General features: G+C 39.0%; 1 protein-coding gene and 1 long non-coding RNA gene across 5 annotated transcripts in view; one reads left to right on the top strand and one right to left on the bottom strand.

Moving 5' to 3' along the window:
- Positions 1–18,349, bottom strand: part of LOC138746709 (unconventional myosin-Id-like) — a 303,031-nt gene that overhangs the window by 9,094 nt on the left and 275,588 nt on the right. The gene's annotated exons all lie outside the window — the stretch shown is intronic.
- LOC138746708 (uncharacterized) lies at positions 13,802–16,768 on the top strand. The gene is made up of 3 exons (XR_011347052.1): positions 13,802–13,999; positions 14,708–14,777; positions 14,912–16,768. It is a non-coding gene; the product is annotated as an uncharacterized lncRNA (long non-coding RNA).

Below are 18,349 nucleotides of genomic sequence, written 5' to 3'. Positions count from 1 at the left end.
GGAACCACAGAACATTTATTTTCTCCTCAAGTAACATAAATATTTTTAATGTTTTATTTGTGTAGTTGGAAGAAGAAACCATAAATTGACTGCTTCATGGGGAATGGAGCCCATAAACTGAGCAGAGTCCTAGAGGGGCAATAGCTGAGCAAGATTGAGAATGGCTGGTCTAGAGCACAGTGTTTCCTTCCGTCTGTGTCTTTTAATGTTTAACATAAACATTAGCAGTGAGAAAGCTGAACACCCAAAGGAACTGCTCACATATTCTCATATGGACAAAACAATATTTATTTATTTATATAGATAAAATACTTGTCCTGCATATGTATTATTTGTCTGCATGCGTGTTATATCTAGGACCAGAGAACGCTAATTCGTTGCATAGTACTTATACAATCAGATGACAATAAACTTGACTTGATTAATGGGAAATAACCACTAATTGTGAATTTTACATGTGAAAATTTAATTTGATAATTTTATAATACACCTGTCCAGCAGCATGGATATTTTATTAAATTAAGGATACACATTCTTGATGATAACCTTGGTGTGTTCGCTCAGATATTAAGCTTTTCCTTTCTTGCAGGTGCATTGGGAAGTTTCCAGTAAGTGTGTATTTCAGATTTGTTATTTATTCTGCTGTGGATGCATACTTACCTTCGTGGGTAAGAGGAGAGTGAGAGTGTCAGTGTCACCTGTGTGGCAGTGAGCCAATGGGAAGGTCAGAGGAGTTTAGCAGAGGAGTTTGGGAAGTGGAATGTTGTGTCTAGTGAACAATAAAAAAAGTTGACTTTGTGGTGTTGTTATGAACTAACAACCCTTTCAATTATTTTTGGGACTAAAGAGACTTTGTTAGCTCTAACATAGATAGATACAGCAATGGAAAATTCACTAGACAAAGGTAAATTCAAAATAATAGTCTTTTATTAAACTATTAACAACATAACATATCTTACTTATCTCTAAACTCAATCCCACTATGCGCAAGTGTGTATGTGCGTCCAATTAAAGTTACATTCTGAAAAGTCAATCGTTAAAAGTTCGACATCATTTTAGTCTTGCTTCAAGGTCTTAAATTCTCAGTTCAGAAATAATTATAAAGCGCTTTTAAACATTATATCTTCAGGCCTTTTTACTCACAATGTGGTTATTTTGCTTCACAATGAATTCACAAACTCAGACAAGGGTTAAACAACTGTGGTTATCTTCTTCCATGATGAAGTCATAAACCAAACAAGGGTTAAGCGAATGTGGCCAAACACAAAAATAGACCCAGTAGAAATCTGTCCTCTTTTCCAAAGAGACAACAAAGTGGTCTTCATTAATTCAATAGCCACTGATTCTGTGTTCCCCTTCTTCCAGCAGTAACACACAACAAACAGCATCAATCTGGTTACTGTAACTCAACCCAGTCTTTCACAAGGTTTCAACCCCTGTTTTGACTTCTGTGAACTCCAAGCTGAACTGTTCCAAAACTGAAACAAAATGTCTCAATTCAGTAATATATTTCTCCAAATCATGTGACCATTACATCATCACTGAGGTACGTCCCAATTTTTGGAAACCATGTGACCATCAGTTTTATTTCTAACAAAATTCTGTTCCTTTTTCAAAACTATACCATATCCATAACCATCTCTGACCTCATCTCTGTTCAAGAGGCTTAGGTGATTAAAAACACATGGCTCCCTCAGCAATTCTTGAATAATTAAAACCCACGAAATCCATAAGCTCTGTCTGTCCAAAACACCTCAACTCCGAGAACGAACACACTTCTCAGAAAACAATGGTTCTGTATAAATGTGCTGTAACCTGTGTGTGACCCGGTTCCAACCCACAGCTAACTTACTAAGAATACAGATACAATACCTCAACTCTACAATTCACTTTACTAAGACATTTTTATAAGAGAAATGTAGTTTAACAATAAATTAAAGATTAACATAAATCTGTTACAGTGTGCTGACATTTTTTGTAAGCTGGGGTAAATCAGTGCCATTACAATTCCCATACTCATCCCATGGCCCTGTTTATGAAGACATTTCGAGTTTCCAGTAAGTGCTAACATGAAATGTGAAAGGAAAATTACTTATTTATTTTAAATGTGAAGTTTTGAGACTATTTTGTTGCAAGGGGTTTTGCATTCTTGGACCTCTTAATTCAGTGGAAATTTATTTCCATTTCTTTTACTTCCCTTTGCCTTTATTCATATCACTAGTTTCACTCTGCATTAAAAAATCTTCTCTTTGTTACCCCAATGCTGTAGAATGAAAGACATTGATGGTCAATGGAAGAATTTTAATTTGTATTGTTGAATGGCCTGTAATACACTCCAATCTAAAACTAGATTTTAAGATGACAAAAATGCTGATTTTACACCAATCGTCCTCTATATCCTCACAGCTGTAACATGTATATTGTTGATGAAAATTATTACCACATCAAATTTTAGAAAAATAATCTAGCTGATCTTGAAACTGTACCCTACTAACATTTATGCTTTAAATCTCCATTCAAGTCCATCCTTGACATATTTTCTTTCTCATTGGAAGACCACTGTCAGTAGGAATTGGAAACAATGTCTCCTCACTGATCATCAACAGAGATGCCCCCCAAGGATGTGGGCTTAGCCCCCTGCTCTACTCATTATTCACCCATGACTGTGTAGCCAGGCACAATTCCAATGCCATCTATAAGTTTGCCGATAACACCACAGTTGTCAGCAGAATTACAAACAGCAATGAGGAAGCGTCCAGGAGGGAGATAGATCAGCTCGTTGAATAGCATAACAGCAACAATCTTGTGCTCAATGTCAGCAAAACCAAGGAAATGATTGTAGGCACATCGAACACATCTAGGACCTCAGCAGTGGAGAGGGTCAAGAACTTCAAATTCCTGGGCGTCAACATCTCTGAGGATCTGTCCTGGAGCCTCCAAGATGATGCATTCACAAAGAAGGCTCACCAGCGGCTCTACTTTGTGAGGTTCAGTATGTCACCGAAGACTCTCGTAAACTTCTACAGGTGTACCATGGAGAACATTCTGGCTGGTTGCATCTCAGCCTGGTATGGAGGCACCAACAAGAACAAGAATAAACTCCAGAAGGTTGTTAACTGGTCTGCAACAGGCACCAGACTTCACTCCATCAAGGACATCTACATGAGACAGTGCCTTAAAAAAGCAGCCTCTATCTTCGAAGACCCCCACCACCCAGGCCATGCCCTCTTCACAAAAGGAACAGGAGCCTAAAGATGAGCACTCAATGACAGAAGGACCACTTCTTCCCCGCTGCCATCAGATTCCTGAATAATCAATGAACCAAAGACACGGCCTCACTTTTTGTGCCCTGTTATTATTATTATTTTTTTTTATAGTAATGGCATAAGATGGTTATAATATGAATGTTTTCTGCTGCAAAACACTGACAATAAATCCCAATTATGAATCAAACTGTGAGACCAGAAGACCATAGACCAGGGGTGGCCAACCTAATTTTCAAAATGTAATTTAGATATACAGCATGGTAACAGGGCCATTTCAGCCCATAAGTCCATGCTGCCCAATTGCCCCACACTCCTAGTATGTACTCCTGGGCCGAAATGGCCTGCTACTGTGCTGTATGTCTAAATAAAAAATTTAAAGGTTGGCCACCCCTGCCGTAGATAAATAATGAATCAAATTAGGAACCAGTCGTCAGATGACGTGTTTAGATTTAGAAGGAATAGAGAACTTGCATTCATTTATCAACTTTCAGAATCTCAGAAACCTCCAATGCACTTTGCAGTAAATGAACAAATTAAAAGAAAAAATTAAAATTAAAAAAATATATTTACAGCACGTAGAAGCCGATCCCAGCCATTTACACCCATGCCACCCAATACGCCCAAATTAACCTACAACCCCGTACGTTTTGGACGGTGAGAGGAAACCAAATCACCCGGGGAAAACCCACACAGACAAGTTGTGAAGATACAGACACCTGACAGTGACGGATTGGAACCTGGGCTCCTGGCGCTGTAATAGCGTTGCACTCTCCGCCTCGCGAACCGTGCCATATTGCAAAATAACGTGTAAGAAAGAAAACATAGCTTCCAATGTGCATTAAAAAACTTATACTGAGTGACAACAGCACTGTCGCAACATTGGTGTTAGGATGAGTATTTTTTAATATATTTTTTTATTTAATACTTCACTGTGAACCATGTCAAAAACAATATATACAAACATTCATTAAAATATACAGTGATATTTTCCCCCTTTCCCCCCACCCTCTATAACATAAAGCAAGAATAAAAGAAAGAAAAATAAATAAACAATAAAAGGACACAAAAGAGAAAAAATAATCGTGCTGCCCAAAATTCCACATTTAAGTATTTGCGGACTGAAATCGGTGGTTTCTAATATACTATGTATGGTTTCCACATTTGTTCAAATATAGTATATTTGTCTTTTAGATTATAGGTAAATTTTTCTAATGGAATTTCATTGTTGTATTTTTAAGGTTGTTTCCGTTTTCCAAGTTATCATTATACATTTTTTTTGCTGCTGTAATTGCAATCATAGAAAATCTTTTTTTAATCCTGTCTAATTTTAGGCCTAATTCTTTGTCTTTTATGTTGTTCAACAGAAAGATTTCTGGATCTTTTGCCATCTTATTTTTTTTGTAATTCCCTTGAATATTATGTTTAAATCCTCCCAAAACGTTTTTGCTTTTGTACATGTCCAAATTGCGTGTAATATAGGATGGGTATTGATAATGATAGCAGCAGGAAATCCTTGATTCTGCTCAGAAATCGAGAGCACAAATGGGGATTTGGCTCAATGCCTTATCTGAAGGAGAGGATCTCCACAAATCTGGCATTTTCCAGAACTGTATTGGAGCACCATTCCTCCCATAAAATGACCAGATCAAAATAAATATGAACCTCACCATAAGTAAGATTTGAAAATATGATTTGTGCACCACAGTCCCTGGTCTTCAGAGTGCGAGTTTTAGGAAGTGAGTTGTCTACATTGAAGAAGTGAAGGAGTGACAGTGAATAGAATTATGGGAGTCTGTGCAGGGTCTTACACTGAAACTTGCTTTAGCAGTTATATTATTGCCTGTCAGGTGGGTGCCACATCTTTTGACAGTTTTATATCTTAGATACAGCTCAGTGACAGAGGTATATACAGGTTAAAAACAGACAGGCTGTGACTGTTTAGCATGTGATTAGAACTGAGAACCATTTCTCCTATTTTTACTGTTGTGGTTCATTACCCGTTAATCAGTCGCTGTTGGCCAAATAACAGATCGAGAATTTGGTTGTGTGGTGCCAGAACAACAATCTTGCCCTTAACATCAGCCAGTCTAGGGAACTTATTGTGGGTTTTAGGAATGGGCTACCGAGGGACCATGCCCGTCTGCATTGCCAGGACAGTGGTGGAGATGGTTAGTAGTTTCTAGGAATCTTCATATTGGAGGACCTCTCCTGGAGCCAGCACAACGAGGCAACCATGAAGAAAGCACACCAACACCTCCAAGTCTGAAGAGATTATTGAATACCAGGAGAACATCTGCTCTGGAAAGTATATGGACTGGTTTGGAAACTCAGTGCCCAGGAATATAGGAAGCTGCAGGAAGTGGAAAACCTGACTGTCCATCGTGGGCTTCACTGAAGATATTTATGTGAAATGCTGCCTCAAGAAAGCAGCCAACACCATGAAGGATCCCCATCAGCCTGGTCACATTCTCTTCTCACAGCAACCTTCAGGCAGTTGGTACAGAAACCCAAGGCTCAGCTCCTCTCGGTTTTTTAAAATTTTTCACACTATGAACCATATTAACCCAAATACACACAAACATTTCCCTCTTGAATATACACAGTGTCATTTTCTCCCCTTTTTCCCCCCTCCCTTCCCACCCCCCTCCAAACCCACTAAACGTTCAACATATATGATACATTAATCCCATTAAACAATGTCATCACACAATGAAAATAAACAAGAAAATTGCGTCATCTACATTTACACACTGGGTCAGTTCATTTCGTCTTCTTCTCATTCTATCATTTTAGGGGGTGGAGGTCCACGGTAGGACCTCTCCGTTGTGTTCCATGTACGGTTCCCAAATTTGTTCGAATAATGTGACTTTATTTTTTAAATTATATGTTATTTTTTCCAATGGAATACATTGATTCATTTCCATGTACCATTGCTGTACTCTCAGGCTCTCTTCTGATTTCCAGGTTGACATTATACATTTTTTTGCCTCAGCTAAGGCTATCATAATAAATCTTTTTTGTGCTTCATCCAGTTTGAGGCCTAATTCTTTACTTCTTATATTACTTAGAAGAAAGATCTCTGGATTTTTTTGGGATGTTGCTTTTTGTGATTTTATTTAATACCTGGTTTAGATCTTCCCAAAACTTTTCCACTTTCTGACATGCCCAAATTGCATGTACTGTTGTTCCCGTTTCCTTCTTACAGCGAAAACATCTATCTGATACTGTTGGGTCCCATTTATTTAACTTTTGGGGCGTGATATATAGCCTGTGTAACCAATTATATTATATCATGCGTAACCTCATGTTTATTGTATTTCTCATTGTTCCGATTAAAATAGCTTTTCCCAAGTTTCAATTTTTATCTTTATGTTTAGATCTTGTTCCCATTTTTGTTTGGGTTTACAGCTTATTTCATCCTTCTCTTTCTCTTGCAGCTTGATGTACATGTTTGTTATAAATCTTTTAATTGTCATTGTGTCTGTAATCACATATTCAAAGCTGCTTCCTTCTGGTAATCTCAATCTGCTTCCCAATTTGTCTTTCAAGTAGGTTTTCAGTTGGTGGTATGCAAGCATTGTACCGTGAGTTATTCCATATTTGTACTTCATTTGTTCAAATGATAATAAATTATTTCCCAAAAAACAATTTTCTATTCTTTTAATCCCTTTTCTCTCCCATTCCCTAAAGGAAAGGTTATCTATTGTGAAAGGGATGAGTTGATTCTGCGTCAATAATAATTTTAGTAGTTGGTAATTTGTTTTTTTCCTTTCTACGTGAATCTTCTTCCAAATGTTGAGCAGATGGTGCAGTACTGGTGAACTTCTATATTGCACCAGTTTTTCATCCCACTTATAAAGTATATGTTCTGGTACCTTCTCCCCTATTTTATCTAGCTCTATCCTGATCCAATCTGATAGATATCTTAATTGTGCTGCTCTATAATAATTCTTAAAGTTTGGTAAGCTCCTCTAGGTTCAAGTACAGATAGGGGTGGCACAGTTAGTGTAGTGTAAGTGCAACGTTATTACAGTGACCCGGGTTCAAACCCGTAAGACTGTAAGGAGTTTGCACGCTCTCTCCTTGTTCACGTGGGTTTTTTTCAAGCATTCCAAAGATGTATGGGGTCAGTAGGTTAATAGGTCACTTGCATCTACTTGGATGGCGTGGGTTCGTGGGCCAGAAGGACCTGTTACCATGATGTATCTCTAAATAAAAAAGTTAAATTAGTCTCTTGAATCTCCCCATACCTCATAATCCTAACCATAAACTACTCTGTGACCTACACATTGCAACTGTGAATACTTATTTATCTTTCCCTTACACTGTATTCAATATCATTTTCCAGTCTTGGCCTATAGTGGTAAATTGAATTGATACTATTGTACTTAGGGTTAGAATTTCAGTGCATCTGTACATTGTTCTTAGTGTTAGAATTTCATGTACTTATGCAATGACAATCAATTCTCATCATCATTATTTGACAAAATAAGGCTTTACAATGTTGTAATAGAATTTGGTGTGGAATAAGAACGGAGAAGAACAGCTTTATTTGATTGAAGGGATTCAATTTTTATTTTTATTATCTATCTTTTGTATTGCATTCTTAAAATTCAAATCTTGTCTTATTTTTATGAGGTACCTTTCTGGTGCAACAAGTATGAATTTTGGAGCATATGTAACATGCCGAGCGACTGTGCGGTTAGATGGGCTGAATCGCCACCCCAGTCCACCGTGACTCCCGAGGAGAAGCCCGCGGTTAATGGCATGTGCTGCCCAGGGGACATCACCGCTTCCGGGTGGTGCACTGCCGGTCAGGGAGCGACGCCACGACGCGCTGACGTCACTTCCGGAAGCCGGTGCACACGTCACCGGAAGAGGAATTCAAACAATACAATCAGACACTGGTTCACCCTCGCACCGTGTGGACGGTCTTGATTCCGTAGCGCTGCTGTGGCAGACGCTTCAGTACAATGTGTATGACAGTAAACATTATCTTCATTGTTAGTGTTAATTAAGGAGCTTCATTCATGGCAGAGCAGTTGAAATCCAGGGAAAACATATTCTGCATAAAAAAAGCTATTATCACAGGTCAACGCACGTGCGGGAAGAGTTCTAGCTTCAGCTACTGGAAAAACGCGTTTTAGGATCGGAGTTATGAATGAATTACTGGATATTGAACTTGGATGTTTAGCCACAATCATACTGAATGGTAGAGCAAGTTTAGAGAAACTAAAGGCTTGCTCTTAATTTTGTGCTTTGATGCTTCTGTACTCAATGCATTTACTCTGCAGTAAATACACATAAATATAGCCTTACGATACACCTATTTTAAATAAAAATATTTCCCCCAAAACCTGCAGTTACTTATTATCGATATAAGTGCTCCTCCACATTTCAGATGCACATTCAAGCAGGTGGGAGTTTGTTTACATTCTGTGCAATATCCTAAAAACCATTTTAGATTGATGTCAGTTGGAGCAGTGGGAGCTTTGCACGAGGCGGGGGCTTCGCAATTAGCTGCTTTAATTCTGTTGCAGGAATCTATTCCTCAGCTGCTCTGAACATCTGCACTCAACATTATTTCGAATACCACAGCCCAGGGTTCTGAATCCTGAAGAAATTCTGCAGGATCACAAAACAGCTGCCTTTAGGTGGATTTATTACCCGCTCAACCTCAAGGATTGTGCACCATATGGTAAACAACATGAGACGCAATGAGAGCCACGACCTTTTAGTGCAGCGCAATCAACAGGATGCTTTCTCCTTGCTGCAGTCTTGAGGTCAACTGAGGGAAGCAGTTTAAATTCTTGCATTTGTCAGGTTTGAATAGTTTGGAGGACATGGTATGCTGCTTTATTTTCACACCAGAATAGACTGTATGCAAGGCAATATTCACTGAAGCTGATTTAATTTTTGATTTGCTTCCTACCAGGCTTAAGTGGAAGTCAGTGATTAGACATACACTATGAAGCAGGAAAGCTGGGTGTGATGAAATGGTTTGGATGCAGCCTCAGGCTTTGGGCTTCAGGTGTTGAACTGAAGAGCACCCAAATCCACTCTGATCCCAAGCAATCTGCTTTTATCATGTGGGCAAGCTTACTGAGGCTTGGCAACTGAAGCCTACATCACAAATTCTGCATTAAACAAGGCAGCACAGTTAGCGTAGCGGTTAACATAACGTTGTTACAGCACCAGCTATTAGGACCAGGAAGGCACAACAGCGACTGCACTTCCTTAGAAGAATGAAGCAGGCAAGGCTACTGGCCACCATCATGTCAACCTCTACAGGATCTCTATCAAAAGCATCCTGGCTGGCTGGATCACAATGTTTTACAAGTGCTGCAGAGAAATCGGAGGACCATAAGTGGCAGAGAGGATCCCTGGAGTATCCCTCTCCCTTCCCCTCCCCCCCACCCCCCCATCAACGTGATCAGCCAGGATCGTTGTCTGAAGAGGGCTCGCAAAAATCATTGAGGGGCCTCTTCCATCCTTCAAGAAGCATCCTTCAGTTCCGAAAGAAATAGCGACTTTTTTTGCATTCAGTCTGGTCTTGTGAAAGAGTGCAAAGGTTTTAGAATTAATTGAGTTTACTATTAGGGCAAATTATGAAGATAAAGATTCCAAAGGATCCAAGAATATTTTTGCTTGAAGATATTTATGAAAAGGATATAAAATTGAAATTGGACAAATACCAAGAAGAATTTTTAAGTATTGCAATAGCAACTGCAAAGAAATGTACAGCGACGTCATGGAAAGATGAGAGAGAAGTGGTATTAAGTAGATGGTAGAATGAGATGTGAAATTGTAGACCTCTGGAAAAAATTATGTATAGTTTAAGGAATTGAGTTAAAATTTTTTATAATATTTGGAAACCATATATGGATAATTTTCTGTCCACCTCGTCTATCTTATCCACTCCTCTTAATTAGAAATTTTTATTACAATTAATGATTGTCTCTTCTAATATTAGTGCAAATATTAAATGGTTGATGTTTCTTTCTTATCTTACTTTTGGATGGAAGGAGGGATGGGGATAAAATATATAAAAGTGATTCTTTTTGTATCATTGGATATTTGATTAATGTTTTATTCATTTTTTCCTGTAATGATGCAAACAATGAAATAAAATTTAAAGAAAAAGCATCCTTCAGCTGCTCTGTCAAGGAAAAGATAAAGGAGTATCCGAGCCAGCACCACCAGGCTGAGGAACAGCTTTTTCCCACGGGCAGTGAGAATGCTGAACGACCAAAGGAACTGCTCACTCTAACCATCCAAGACGCTCATATTCATAAAACAATATTTATTTATTTGTATATATGAATACTTGTCCTGACTATGTATTGTTTGTCTGTAGGTGTGTTATATCTGGTTGTGTCTCTACTTATTTTGCACTGAGGTCTGGAGAACGCAGCTTCGTCAATTTTGTGCAATCAGATGACAAAAAAAAATGATTTGACTCCTGCAGGTAGATCAACGAGGATATCTGGCCAAGTGCATTTATCGTTGCTCACTAACTACCTGCCAGAAACTCAATCATGACCTTTATAGCTTGTCCAGTTCAGTTAGCGCTACCTTAATGATGTACAGTGAGATCTCCCACCCACAATACATTCTGACCCTTGCTAATTTCAGTGCTTCTTCCAAGTGTTGTTCAACATTGAGGAGCACCAACCTATTAGCAAAGGGGGTCAATAGTTATTATGAGATTTCATACGATCTGGAGTCAATTTTGTGGATTCTCAAGGCTAGTCTCTTCTTTCCGTACCCAACTGAGTCTCATTGCCTTTGTTGTGTCTGTCCTGCAGGTAGCATGGGACTGCGATGGGATGGAGGAGCACATTATTGACGAAATATAAATCTATGCGGACAACACTGATAGGCTGTTGTTGGACTAGACACCAGGTCACTCTCCCAATTTAGGCAGATGTTTGCAAGGGTAATTTCATAAGTTTGATTTAGCTGTATCCAAATTTGATGTCTAGATCAACATCAAGTAGTCTGTCTAGATTAATAATTGCTTTGTTTTCATATTGTGGTCAGGATATCACTGAGTGGGACTCTCCTTTCAGAAGGCAGCTAAGAGTCAGCTACTTTGCTGTGGTTTGAAGTTGGACATTGGCCAGACTGGGTAAGGATGACATATATCCTTCCCTGAAGGCCATGTGTGAACCAGATGGATTTTCAAAACAATCCAATAGTTTCTTTCTTACTTAGACAATTTATTTTTTGAATTACATTTCAGATTACCAACTGAATTTAGTTTCAAAAACTGACATTGTGGGATTTGAATTTATACATATGAATTGATAAGCCAGCCCTCAGGACACTAACTTAACCACAGCAGGACTACTATACCCTTGAGGCTAAAATGATTGGCCTCCACCCACGACTCGCTGCATCCTGTTAAAATGATATTGTTCACGAGTTAAGCAATCTGGCTGCCCTCTCTGAGGATGCATTCCCCAGTCATCCTTCATCTTCTCAAGTTTCATCACTCCATCACTGGCATCTGTGCTTTCAGCTGTCTTGACTGAGCTCTTAAGTTCCTTTCATAAACTTTCCAAGTTCTCTCACCCTCCTTCTTTACCAGTTCTAATAGCTGCAACTCAGTGTCAAATGCACCTCAGGACATCTTACTATTGGAAAGATGCTAAATATGCACGGTCATCTGGTTATATTCTTCAAGTGATGAGAAGCTTGAACTGTTGTATTCCACAATGTGAGTTAAGAATGTGGAGAATAATTATTCACAACAGCTGGGAAAAAGCAGAGCTCCAAGTTCATAAACTGCAGTAGATCTAAGTTGAGATTTCAGAACACTGAAACTATTTCCCAGATAACACTTTTTGCTTCCTGAACATTTTATAGATTTTGGCCTGCTGATCACGAAAATCATCTTAAAAGTTTCCTATCACGTAGCTTTTTATTTTAGATACGACGTATTTTGTGATTTCCTGTCATATTTTAAGTCTACTTCAAGGATGCAAAACTATGAAGTGCAACATGTCATTAAAAATTAATTTTCTGCATTCGCACTTGGCACTTGGATTTTTTCCCTGCTTGTCTTGTGCAGTCAGTGAAAGGTTTCACCAGGACATTGCGGCCATGGAAAAGCGGTATCGGGGCAACTGAAATCCATCAATGCTGAACGACTATTTTTAGACACTGACATGAGAGGCATCAGATGCTGAGTACAAATGAAAATCAATGGCAAAACATTTTAAGCCAGTTGAATGAGCATAATGTGTCAGCGTCATTAAATTCAATAAAAGTTAATTTAACGTTTCTCCAACTTCCTACATGATACAACAAATCTGAAATTATCTTTGTGTTCAGATTGAAGTTGTCTTATCAAAATCAGCAATTTTTTTCAGGAAGCAAACCTTTCGAAAAAAAATAAAATTGTTGTCCGGTGTAGAAGTCTGTGAAGCATTCATGAGCTGCCAGTTACCCATTACAGGAATATGAGCAAAGAGAAGATTGATTCTAATCTCAAGTATTTCAAATAAGTAATTCATTATTCCCAATGTCCTACTACCCCTCAATTTACAGAACGAATGAAAGAAGATTGATTTGAGAGCCAGATATTAGAACGTTATGCCATTAGATTACTTTATAGGACATCCAATATGTGAGTGTACCGATGGACTGCAAACAAGTGACCATCTCTTTACCTTTGCACTACTCTCCATGATGACAATGTGGCATCAATGTTATATGTTTTATTTATTCACTTTCATTTTCACTGATGAAGACAAAGGGCCATAGGGCTTCTTTACCACTTCCTCCACTTGCGTTGCTTCATTCACAGAACCATGGACTTGTGGCAGAGGGAATTTGTTGATCATAACAAGTGACAATTAAAAAAAAAAATTTAATCTTTTAAAATTTAGACATGCGGTACGGTGATGGGTCCTTTCGGCCCTCGAGCCAGTGCCACCCAAATCGACCTACAACCTCTGGTACGTTTTTGAGGGGGGTGGGAAGAAACTGGAGTTCTCAGGGAGAACATAAACTCCTTACAGACAGCGCGGGATTCAAAACCTGATCCAAATCACTGGTGCTGTAATAGCGTTGTGCTAATTGCTACGCCAATCGTGTCATCCTAATCAATTTCTTGATTATTAGCGGAATTGAAATTCTACAGCTGTTAGGATGAGATTTCAACTCTGGATTCTAATCAAGGCCTCTGGTTAACTAGTTTAATGACATATTAGCCAGACCACCACAGATGATTACTGTTCAGATCAATGTCTAGGACTAGACATTAAAATACTTGATAAACCATGGATTTACAACAGAAATTATATGACTGAAGGCAAAAGTGTAATTCCATCTATTTGTTTAAGATGATGCTCTGAACAATTGTTCAAGCCTGATCTAACCTTGGCAATATTTTGTTCAGACATTGATAACGTTTTTACATGAGCAGGTTTTGTGTACATCTGTGTTATTTTGATGTTGTTAACATACTGTTAGTGGGAGTTGTGGTTACTGATGCATCTGACAGAACTGCGACTATGGTCATTGCAAAACGTCTGCTTGTGCGGATGTTATGTGCACATTATCATGCTCGCTCTGGTTGGCAGCCCTCCAGTGATGCACTGTAACCACGTCCGAGTGCAGTGTTGAGGTCTCGCAAATGTGAAGCAATTCTATAAATGTTTCCATTTTCAGCCAGAACCCAGGAGACAAATGCGACCCATTTCAGGCTTGCTTTTTATTAACAGGTACAGTGTTTTACACAGGGTTTAATTCTCTTAAGCAGTCGGTGGTTATGAACTATTGGTCATGTATTCGACATTTCGCACGACGTTATTTTTTAAGTCTTTGCTAGCCACCCACCCCGCCACCACATGCAATTCAGTTCTAACAGTCACTAATCATAAATAACTTATCTTGCTTCAAAGATAACTTTAAAGTACAAGTTTTTTTTTCTTGAGATTCTTCATCTTGAAAAATGCTTGGATGAATATGGTAGAAGCAGTTTATCACAACAGAGGAAATTGGTTTAACAGTTCAGTAAGGACATATTAATATAAGAGCAGCACCGTGTTATTTTGGTCCTTTGAGTTTGGTTTGAAATTTGATTAAACTCATTGGCTCATCTTTTCTCATGACTCCAGCACCACCCGTGTGTTCCATGACTCACACAGCTTTCAAAATGCTGTCAATATTTGTCTTGAATATGCTTAATGACTGCTGCTCCAGCTCTCTGCGTGGAGAATGACACCTGCAAGTTTTTTGAGGGAGCAAATTTCTGTCCCTGGGGTAGTAAATTGCTGACCTTTTGAGATGGTTGTCCTCAGTTCCAGACTCTCCACCCAGTGAAAAATCATCCCAGTTCCTCAGTAATCTTTCCAAGCAAAGTTAGATCATATCTTATTCTTCTAAACTCCTGTGAAGATGGGTTTCAGCTACTCAATCTCTCCTCACAGAATGAATTCCCTGCCTCAAGAATCCCTCCAGTAAAACTAGGGAACAACTCAAGAATGGTCCCTTCCTTTGGTAATGTAAATTACATTTGCTCATTACAAATTTGAAAGATTAAAAAAAATATTTAGTCTCCATTACTTTAATATAATGCAACATGTTGTTTTACTAATTTCATGAATGTTAACTTTCTCCAATTTGAATTTAAGAACAACCAAGGTGACTCAGTGGTGCAACTAGTAAGAGCTGCTGCCCCACAGATCCAGCGACCGGACTTCAATTCCTGACCTCGAGTGCTCTCTGTGTTTGCACATTCTCCACGTGGTTTTCCACGAGTTCTCAGGTTTCCTCTCAAAGACGTGTGGGTTTGCAGGTTGACTGGCCCCTGTATTTGCCCATAGTGTATAGCTGAGCAGTGGGATGTGGGAGGAGTTGATGGGGATTTGGGGAAAGTGAAATGAGATCAGTGGTATGGTGAGTTCGGACGTGATGGGACGAAGGATCTAGTCTCATGCTGTGTGACTGATTTCAAACATTTGTCTGTTTATCATCTCTTAAAAATGTTTTATTTTTCTGGTAAAATGAATAATAGCTCTACTTCTCAACTTATATTCCTTTTGGATCTTTTCAACACTCTTAATGTCTATCTTTGCAAGCTCCCAACAGCTTTCTTTCCCACTTTGTATCAACAGCAAATCCCTAATGATTCATATATTCCTATTCAGCTCTTTGCATTAATCAATCAATGTCAATAATATTAATCTAGTTATTGCTCCGTGCCATCCATTTATTTATTTGTTTAGACGGGTAGAGGGCTAAGTGTTTAATTATTTATTTAGATGGTTAGCAGAGTTTAAGAGCCTTCCTATTTATTCATTCATTCATGCAGTCTATTTATCGAGAAGTGTAAGGGAGTAAGGTCGGGGAGGGGGCCTAATGCGCAGGCATGTGAGGTCAGTTGGGCAGCAGGTTTAAAAAGGGCAGGACAGTTTACCTTGCTTTTCAGATGGTAGGAACCAAGAGAGTTGTTGCAGTAACTGTGAGTAGCAGTGATCTAAGCTTTTATTTATTTCGATGTGTCAAGGGAGTGAGTGGGAGGAGCAAGAGCTTTGCGAGTAATTATGAAAAAGAGAGACGGCTGGGAGTTGATTAGTGGGAGAGAGTAATTGGGTTAATTGATAGAGGGCCAATAAAAGGAGGGTGAGGTAAAGGAGTGGGGGGGGTGTTGGAGCTTTGGTGAGCAGAGGAAGGGCTCCTAGTGAGGTAAGGCTTGGTCAATTTTAAAAAAAAGTTTATCTTTAATTGATAGTGGGACTAGGTGGGAGAAGGTGTTCAGCACAGATTAGTAGGGCTGAACTGCCCTGTTTCTGTGCTGTATTTGGTGTGGTACTTTGTGTGCTTTTGAAAATCTAAATCAAAGACATCCATTGGTTCTTAAATAGGTAGTTGTAATATCAAGGAAGTTACATCAAGCAGATTTGTTACTTCTCTTTCAAACCTCTGAACTGATTCTTCCCAGTCATTTTATCATTTTCCAAATGTCCTACTCCTGATACTCTTAGTACATTTCTAATTTTGAGGTGACTAGTTACTGATGAATTTTGGTAATTCTTGGATTATTAACACTGGCAGTAGGAGGTTAAAGGATGGAACAATAGAAGTCTCTCAAATTGAGGCATGTTGGGTAGATCATCAGACATCATTCCCCTTCCCCCACCCCAGAACAGAACTGTCAAATACATACATAGGTTGAAGGTGAGAGAGTGGAGATTTAAGAAACAAGTATTGTATTATGGAAGGTGTCTGGAATGTGCTGCCAGGGGAAGGGGTAGAACCAGGTATGAGTGGTGTTTAAGAAACATTTGGATCAGTAGATCTCAACCTTTGTTTTTCCACTCAGGACCACTTTAAGCATTCCCTATGCCATAGGTGCTCTGTGATTAGTAAGGGATTGGTTAAAGTGGTCCTGAATGGAAAGAATCTGTCATTTAAGAGAAGGTTGGATGTGTACGTGGAGGTGAGGGGGTTGGAGGGGTATTGGTGGAGAGTGGGAGGTTTGAACTAGTGGAGTTGTTCTAGTGAACCGGTGCAGACTCGAAAGGCTGACGTGGCCTGTTTCTGCTCTGTAAATGGTTATATGGTTAAAAGGTTTGAAAACCACTGTTTTAATTGTACCTAATTGACTTGTTATGTGCATGGTTTCATAACTCCAAAGAAAATGGGCCAATGTCGATTTTTCCTTAAGCAAAATACTGGGTTTTGAGACCTTCCCTCTCACTCACATTCCACTTTAAGCAATCCCTTACTAATAGAGCACTGATGGCCTAGGGAAAGAAAAAGGTTGTAGATAAGTAGGCAGACCCGGGTGCAGGTTAGTTTGGATTGGCATTATGGTTGTTGCAGATGATTCTGAAGGGCCTGTCGCTGCACTGTTCTGTTCAATGTAATGCCTCATTTTCTCTTTCCCTCAATTCTCAAACATAAGGCTTGTTGTAACATATGACGCACAGAAAATTTCAAATACTGGAATCCAAAGTTAAACATAATCTGCCAGAGAAATGCTGCAGGGAGGAAAAGAATGGTAGTCATTACGAGTCAAAACCCTTTATTTGAGACTGTTAAATTTAGAAAGCTTCTACATTTAACCAGTCTTGATAAAAGGTTCTGGCTTGAAATATTGAGCTGATGTAACACTGATTTCAGTGCAGCAACTTTTAATGATGAAATTTACCATGAATATATCAAGAGTTCTCTAGACCAATGAAAATAACTTAAAGTTGGAACTCCAATAACTTGAAATGATGTAGCTCTCAGTGAAAAAGGATGTTTTGGGGAATTCTCCCATCACAAACACCTCTTCTCCATAGAATTCATTAATACTTTCTGCTGTTTTAGAAACATAGCCAAAAATCCCCCTGGGCCACACACTCTTCTCCCTCCTCCCACAGAAGATTCTCAAGTGTGAGACCTTGCACCATCTTTCTCACTTAAGACTCCTGTATGAACCACACTAATAAAATGTTGCCTGTGATCTAGTGTGTGACTCCACACCTCTGCACTGTTTTATTTGCTGTATTATGTGCAGTGGACCCGCTTGCAAAACAAACTTTCTCACTGGGCTTTGGTGCATGTGACAATAAACTTGGTCATGTGTGAAATCACACTGATTCAACATGAGAGGACTTTCCAGTATCTGACCTACAACAATGACTTGCATTTATGTAACACTTGTAATGTGGATAGACACAAGTTTTGAATAAATTGGCTGGATGAAAATGGAAGTAGGTGAATGTACCTGAGCCAATTAGATGTGGTGAAGAAGTAAGAGGAGGAGGATGTAGTCATCTTTGTCAAATAGTGGAAACAGTTCATTTATGATGGTGAGACTATTTACTACTGTCACATTCCAAGGCATAGAAGAGCAAAGGAAGGCAAGTACTGGTGTGCAGATTGCAGGAACAAGAGGATCAAAGTCTCTTTAAACTAAGCATTTGTAAGTTAAACTCTTACCTTTATCTTCTCCCAAGAAACACTTGCCCTAGCCAGTCTCTGTCCTACTACCTGAACATTAGTTCAGGTCAAACAAGATCGTCTGCAAACTTTGTCCTGCAGTTGGCCTTAACGTGAGGTTTCGGCTGCAAATCTGC

Source organism: Narcine bancroftii, chromosome 12, assembly GCF_036971445.1.
Source record: "Narcine bancroftii isolate sNarBan1 chromosome 12, sNarBan1.hap1, whole genome shotgun sequence".
Classification (NCBI taxonomy): Eukaryota; Metazoa; Chordata; class Chondrichthyes; order Torpediniformes; family Narcinidae; genus Narcine; species Narcine bancroftii.
The sequence above is the reverse complement of the archived record's forward strand: the minus strand, read 5'-3'. Positions and strand labels throughout refer to the sequence as shown.